The 8,044-nt window shown below is 41.2% G+C and overlaps 1 long non-coding RNA gene across 1 annotated transcript; it reads left to right on the top strand.

The window, feature by feature from the left end:
• Positions 1-6,990: 6,990 nt before the first annotated feature.
• LOC134214672 (uncharacterized) lies at positions 6,991-7,692 on the top strand. The gene is made up of 3 exons (XR_009979872.1): positions 6,991-7,104; positions 7,186-7,280; positions 7,487-7,692. It is a non-coding gene; the product is annotated as an uncharacterized LOC134214672 (long non-coding RNA).
• The last annotated feature ends 352 nt before the right edge of the window (positions 7,693-8,044 follow it).

The following is an 8,044-nucleotide window of genomic DNA, read 5'->3' as shown; positions in this document are numbered from 1 at the left end:
CGGACATATACAGAAAAGCACACAATAATTATTCCTGCCATTGCACCCGCATAATTATTGCAATCGATAGTTTGTTTTTCAATGTCATCGATGTTTATTGTGCACATACAAGCTCGCAGGACAGCCAGAAGGGCTACCGCTTTTGAACGTGAGCAAACTGCACGCCAGCAATTTACAATTTACGCCCACTCTGGTGGAGGTGAATCGCCCATTGATCCGATCGAAATGGTAGTGTAACTGCGATCGGCGCGGAATTAATGGGTCAAATTAAATCCCTGCAATTCAAAGTAATTCTTAATGCCATTTCGGTAAAGAATTAATTAAGAACTCGCCAATGCTGTGGGCACCTCATAAAAATTCAATTTCTTGCTCAACTCAGTGTGAATAATGGTTTCCTATTAGCTCTCATAACTCTACGATACAAATCTATCCACGCGTTGCAAAAACATAAAATCCTTCTGACTTGACTCCCATAGACCAAGAGGCAGCCCGGCCGGTTGAAAATATCGAAGCTACGAAGCGCCAACACGAACGGTCTCTAAACGCGTCATCTGATTCGATAAAATAAGGTTGACCCCCATTCCGGCAGGTTCGTGGTACCTACTCCTCACTACGGCGAGCAGGTTTCTGTTATTTGACGCAAGCCGATCTTAGCCCAAACGACCAGGCCCAAGAATGAACCAATCAGTATAACAATTTTCGAGATTTATGAACATGGTTGTAGGTCGCTGCATCGAGTTCGCTCGCTCGCCACTTTGTCCGCTTTAGATCCACAAAGGTTAAAGTTTGTTGTGGCGCGGTTGATTGGCTCATTTTCACTCTTTTTACCATCATGAAATTATTTCACCATTCCGTATGTTGATTGTTTGCGGAAATTGAAATCAGGAATCTGGATGATCAAAATTATGAATAAATGTCTATGTTCCTTACACGAACAAAGAGGCACAGGTCATTCAAAAGGGTGTTTGGTGAATCCCTATCCCTATCAAATATCCAATGTGGCTTTAATTTGGAATGGGTAAAATTTCAAAAAAGTTTAAATAATCGGTAGAAATAAGATATTGCACGTTTTAAATAGATTTTTGTTGAACCCAAGGCGGTATGATTTTGATCCATATAACAGATTCAAAAACTCACTTCAAATCACGAAAGCAGCTAAGGCAAGTATGGAAGAGATTTTCAACAAAACAAGCAGTACCATTTCGTAGGACCTCACAAGGAGAACGAAATGTTGCTCGTTGCACATTTTATTCACTCCTCCTGGTCACGTACCCATACTTCGTAGCTAATCGCGGAGCGGAGGCATTGAGTGACATAACCAACTGTTGTTCCGCCGCCGCACCGTTGACCATGAGAAATTCGGCAAAATGCAAAATAAGACGGTTTACATCACCAACAAATTCATATACGAGTGTCTTGGCATATACGCGCATTGATATGGAGTCGGTGATCGATTGACATATACCGCGGTGAATGTACTCCGCGAAGGAAAGATAGTTCAATGGCTCGGGTGGGTTTGTTTTCATCTGGCCCAGTAGCAGTCAGATTGTTTTGGAGCGATTCAAGAATTGGAACTGTTGCGCAACATTACTCACGCGTCTGACTGTTGGATAAAACAGCATATTCCTACATGTATTAGGGAATCGGGTAAGGCACGTGCTTCGGACTCAAAATTGTTTTCCATTAGCTGAAATATTTCGAGGTCATTCCGCCGTTTTTTATTCCTGTTTTAAAGCTGTTTCTTTGGATTGCATCATGGTTAAGTGGGTCACCGGTAGTTCACGGGAATGATCCGTTGGCGGGAGCCAAAAATGCGCGGTTAATGATATTTTCCGGATCGCAATTGCCGGCCTGGCGTGTGTCATTGAGAGTACATTACCGTCTGTGCGTGGTGGTCCGTATTTACGATGTAAACCATACTGGTAATTAAATGATTCGATGAAACAAATGCATGACAGCAAATCATCCTTACTGCTGGATAGGCTTTTAGCGATCTTATTTTAATTACCCAAGTACTGCCAGTATAGACCGCGTACATGACCGCAAGAATAATTTGCCGCGGACAGGAGATTTATGGCAAATATTGCGCTCATCATGAAATTGAAACTATCAATTAGAGCAGTTGGGGTTCAAGTCACGTTGAATGAATTTTGGGAAACATGAGCCAAGATTTAAATACAAAACGAACCGTAGGTGAACCAAGAACAGCAAGTTTAATATGGTCGAGGAACTTTCAAAGTGGTAATTTAGTCTCTTCCTTTTAAGAATACTCTATGAGTGCACTTGAGTAGTGTTATGTAACTAGCAAGTGTCTGTAGAAACCTATGCCATGAAAAATGAAAAAAGAGAAACAGTACCAATATAAAAAGTAATCTAATATGAATACTCATGGTAAGTAATTTTTTGGTATGTAATGGATATATTTCATTGTTGTATTTGCTTACAGTTATTCCAAGCATGATTCAAGATCTTCTAGGAAGCGAACTGGGAGGGTCATTGCACGATGAAGGATGCATTTGAGCTTTTCCTTCTTTATTGCGTTACTACCATTCGTTGTGTGTATGAAACTCTGGTCGACGATTGAAGTTCTGCAGTTAAATATGTGGAGCAATAATGCTTAAAGCTGTTTAAAATCGTAAGTAAGAATATGCCTTTTTATTGAGCATCTTTATTTTCCCACATGATGCAACCACCACCACGGCGACATTTCCTCCTGGAATTCCTCCGGAAGTTCCTTTGGTAATTCCTCCGGAAGTTCCTTCGGGAATTCCTCCGGAAGTTCCTTCGGGAATTCCTCCGGAAGTTCCTTCGGGAATTCCTCCGGAAGTTCCTTCGGGAATTCCTCTGGAAGTTCCTTCATGAATTCCTCCGGAAGTTCCTTCGGGAATTCCTCCGAAAGTTCCTTCGAATTCCTCCGAAGTTCCTTCGAATTCCTCCGAAGTTCCTTCGGCAATTCCTCCGGAAGTTCCTTCGGCAATTCCTCCGGAAGTTCCTTCGAATTCCTCCGAAGTTCCTTCGGAATTCCTCCGAAGTTTCTTCGGGAATTCCTCCGGAAGTTCCTTCGAATTCCTCCGGAAGTTCCTTCGCGAATTCCTCCGGAAGATCCTTCGAATTCCTCCGGAAGTTCCTTCGAATTCCTCCGAAGTTCCTTCGGGAATTCCTCCGGAAGGTCCTTCGGGAATTCCTCCGGAAGTTCCTTCGAATTCCTCCGGAAGTTCCTTCGGGAATTCCTCCGAAGTTCCTTCGAATTCCTCCGAAGTTCCTTCGGAATTCCTCGGGAAGTTCCTTCGGGAATTCCTCCAGAAGTTCCTTCGGGGATTCCTCCGGAAGTTCCTTCGGGAATTCCTCCGGAGGTTCCTTCGGGAATTCCTCCGGCAGTTCCTTCGGAAATTCCTCCGAAGTTCCTTCGAAATTCCTCCGAAGTTTCTTCGGGAATTCCTCCGAAGTTCCTTCTGGAATTCCTCCGAAGTTCCTTCGAATTCCTCCGAAGTTCCTTCAGAATTCCTCCGGAAGTTCCTTCGAATTCCTCCGGAGGTTCCTTCGAATTCCTCCGAAGTTCCTTCGGAATTCCTCCGGAAGTTCCTTCGAATTCCTCCAGAAGTTCCTTCGGGAATTCCTCCGGAAGTTCCTTCGGGAATTCCTCCGGAAATTCCTTCGGGAATTCTCGCTTAACTTTTCAAAAGGTCCTAAGTAACATTTTTTTCATGAATTAATTTGAATAGCGCAATCAACAGAACAATATGAAAGCTTTTGATTGCGCTATTCAAATTAATTCATGAAAAAATGTTACTTAGGACCTTTGAAAAATTTGAGAATTCCTCCGAAGTTCCTTCTGGAATTCCTCCGGAAGTTCCTTCGGGAATTCCTCCGGAAGTTCCTTCTGGAATTCCTCCGGAAGTTCCTTCGAATTCCTCCGGAAGTTCCTTCGAATTCCTCCGAAGTTCCTTCGGGAATTCCTCCGGAAGTTCCTTCTGGAATTCCTCCGGAAGTTCCTTCGAATTCCTCCGGAAGTTCCTTCGAATTCCTCCGGAAGTTCGTTCGGGAATTCCTCCGGAAGTTCCTTCGAATTCCTCCGAAGTTCCTTCGAATTCCTCCGAAGTTCCTTCGGGAATTCCTCCGGAAGTTCCTTCGAATTCCTCCGGAAGTTCCTTCGAATTCCTCCGAAGTTCCTTCTGGAATTCCTCCGAAGTTCCTTCGAATTCCTCCGGAAGTTCCTTCGAATTCCTCCGAAGTTCCTTCGAATTCCTCCGGAAGTTCCTTCGAATTCCTCCGGAAGTTCCTTCAGGAATTCCTCCGGAAGTTCCTTCAAGGATTCTTCCGGAAGTTCCTTCGGTGATTCCTCCGGAAGTTCCTTCGGGAATTCCTTCGGAAGTTCCTTCGGGAATTCTTCCGGAAGTTCCCTCGGGAATTCTCCCGGAAGATCCCTCGGGAATTCCTCCGGAAGATCCCTCGATAATTACTCCGAAGTTCCTTCGAATTCCTTCGAAGTTCCTTCGGAATTCCTCCGGAAGTTCCTTCAGAATTCCTCCGAAGTTCCTTCTGGAATTCCTCCGGAAGTTCCTTCTGGAATTTCTCCGAGAAGTTCCTCGAGAATTCCCCCGGAAATTCCTTCGGGAATTCCTCCGGAAGTTCCTTTGGGAATTCCTCCGGAAGTTTTTTTTGGGAATTCTTCCGGAAGTTCCTTTGGGAATTCCTCCGGATGTTCTTTTGGGAACTCCTCCGGAAGCTCCTCTGGAGGTTCCTCCGGGAATTCCTCTGGAAGTTCGTTCGAGAATTCTTCCGGAAGTTCGTTCGGGAATTCCTCTGGGATTTCCTCCGGAAGTTCCTTTGGGAATCTCTCCGGAAGATCTTTTGGGAATTCCTCCAGAAGTTTCTTTGGGATTTCCTCCGGAAGTTCCTTCGGGAATTCCTCCGGAAGTTCCTTCGGGAATTCCTCCGGAAGTTCTTTCGGGAATTCCTCCGGAAGTTGCTTCGGAAATTCTTCCGGAAGTTCCTCTGGAAATTCCTGCAAAAGTTCCTCTGGAAATTCTTCCGGAAGTTCGTCTGGAAATTCCTCCGGAAGTTCGTCTGGAAATTCCTCCGGTAGTTCCTCTGGAAATTCCTCCGGAAGTTCCTCTGGAAATTCCTCCGGATGGTTCTCTGGGATTTTCTCCGGAAGTTTCTCTGGGAATTCCTTTAGAAGTTCCTCCGGAAGTTCCTCTAGGAATCGCTCCGGAAGTTCCTCTGGGAATTCCTCTGGAAGTTTCTGCGAGTCAAGTTGGCCTAACAAAAAAAAATTCCTACGACGTTTTTTGCACTTTTTGCCCTTTTACTTCAAAATCGAGCTTTTTATAGAAGGCTCTGAGTCCTATGGTGTAATATACTAATCAACTCAGCTCGGCAAAACTAGGCGATGTATGCATGCGTCTTTCTATGTATGTATAGATATGGAAGTTCTCCTTCTTCCTCTTACTTCTTTCTTCTTCATTTTTCCTTCTTTCTTCTTTCTTCTCCTTCTATCATCTTATTTCTTCCATTCTCCTTCTTTCTTTATCAATTTTCCTTCTTTCTTCATTTTTATTTTTCTTTAATCCTATTCATTCTTCCATATTTTTCTTCCTTCTTCTTTCTCCTTTTTCCTTTTTTCTCCTTTTTATTTTTCTTCCTTCTTCCGTCTTCTGTTTCCTTTCTAGTGTTATATCCCATCCCATAGATGGCATCGCTTACCGGAGTGATTCCAGATAAATAATCCTTTGTGCTGGGTCCGGCTATTGAAGTGCTACATTAAAATTACCAAATAAATTGATCAAAACAAAAATATTTCATTTGAATTTCATCCAATTTCCCAAGAATTCATATCACTTTTTGAAAGTTTACAAGTTACAAGCTCAAGTTTTTCTTTTTTGTGCTTGAGCTTTAACACTCGTCGCAGATGATCGAGGAACGCAACGTAAAAGGCCCGCAGGTGCTCTTCTGTCATTTTACCAAAAGCCACCAGATGTCTCTTCAGGACTTGCACTTTTTAAGTCGGCGTCTAATCCTGTCGTAAGATCCAACCCCTAGCATTAAAATAATGACATGCACACTGTTAGACGACGGTTTGTAAAACTATTCTCCAGTTCGTATTTTGTATTATATTATTTTTGCTCACTTATGTAGCAGTTCAATTGCCGGACCCTCCCTAGTAACATTTTGGTTTTATACTGGTTTTATCACACTCTTGTAGAGTAAATTATGGTATTCGAGAGCGTTATAAAACTTACAATGTTACTTGGGCTGTAACTAAAACGATATCCTATCCCAAGACAATCGTGAAGATGCAAAGGTATACTCGGTCTCTAATAGCAACGAGAGTCCTTCCCTTCCTATATGACCGTAAGGAAGCGCCCGGTGCCGTTATTGACTTAAAATATTTGAGCTGCCGAAACGTGTACATTGAGAAAAGGTAGCTAATACCAAGCCCATGGTTTGCAGAAATCGCTCTCGATAGATAACGAACAACTATAAATGGAAGGTAATAACACAGAAAAAAACAAATATTAATACAATTAAAAATGATGTCCTTTGTATCTGAAAAGCATGTTTTTTTCTTCAAAATAAAAGTCAAATCTCTAGCAGTAAAAGTATTTTGTTTGATTTGAGAGTAACTTTCCCTTGTTGAAAACCTAAATTTAAAAGTTCCCCTTTTCAACTTGAGAATTGTACAACTGTCAAATCACCTTGCACGCTTAGCACCTTATCACAAAACAAAATAGAAATCTCGGTTTCATAATACTATGGGATATTCCAATAATAAAAATTAGGAAAACGTTTTTCAGCTTATAGTATAATAATAGTAAAATATAAAATATTTTTCATGAAAACTAAGTTTAATAAACAATAACTCAAAAAGCCAATAATGTCAAATATACGCTACCTAAATAATTACATATAATATTCATCAAAATCCTTATGAGAATAAATACAATGTTGACCATCTACCGAATTGCTGTTTACCCACAGTGCAATCGACGGCGGCTCGTGCTGATTGCTGACATCGCAGTAAAAAGGGTTATTATTTATCAGGTTTATTGTGCCTACTTAACGAGCAGAAGGTCCTGGTTATGTGCACAGATACTTTATTAGGTAAGTAAATGAATATTATTCAGGTAAAAATCCTGCTGCCCGAGTTTTACCTCATACTTCGTTTCGTTTTAATCATTGCAGAAATGCGCTCCGTTTTTCATCATATGAAAACGTCCAGGAGTCCGGAAAAACGGGAAGTTGGGTTAATTATGTTTCAAACCCTGGGAGTTCGTAAGGTAAGAATATTTCATTGATGAGCTATTACTATAAATCAAGAAACTCGCGCAAAAAATTGTTTCTCGCATCATTGAAAAAATGGTACCCTTAGCGTAGTGCCATAACTGCTTGTGGGAGGTTTGCAATAATGCGAGGAAAATAAGTTAACACGACTTCTGCCTTCTATTTTACCAAGACTAATAATTTATCGTAACCATGTTTGCAGGCTGCGAAAGTTGGAAATCTGCGGATTATATTTCTGAGCGGTGGCCGTGACAGGAAACTGTGAAGATGGACCGACGAAGCCTTATATGTTAAATATTGACACCATCAACATCAAGCCCAACCCAATGTACAATGGCAACAATGGGATAAACATTTTTCAACATGTAAAAGTTTTTTACTACGTACCTACTGGTTTAATAAACTAAATATCGAATTCTAAATATTTTGAAAATCAAAGTTTCCATGAATTGATTTTGAAAAGTTTGTGAGTCTAAAACCAACTCCTGTTGTGAAAACAAAACAAGTCGGTTTTTGCACTTACGAACTTTTTAAAATTTTTGTTTGAAATATTTTTTGTTTACAAAATTCAAAACACCTGCCATTATTCCAATTAAGAGTATCACACTTTTATTTTCACGATGCATTTGACACTTCTACAACTTCGTTTTGAAAGTTCAAACTTTTAATTTTAGAGTGGAATGCCATTTTTAAACCCTTGTTGACACAAAAGTTCCTGTACTTTTATTTTAAACATAAGCAACTCTCTACGAAAAAGAAC

The sequence above is a fragment of the Armigeres subalbatus genome, chromosome 2, assembly GCF_024139115.2.
Source record: "Armigeres subalbatus isolate Guangzhou_Male chromosome 2, GZ_Asu_2, whole genome shotgun sequence".
Taxonomy (NCBI): domain Eukaryota; kingdom Metazoa; phylum Arthropoda; class Insecta; order Diptera; family Culicidae; genus Armigeres; species Armigeres subalbatus.
Note: the sequence above shows the minus strand (reverse complement) of the source record. Positions and strands in the feature narration are given on the sequence as shown.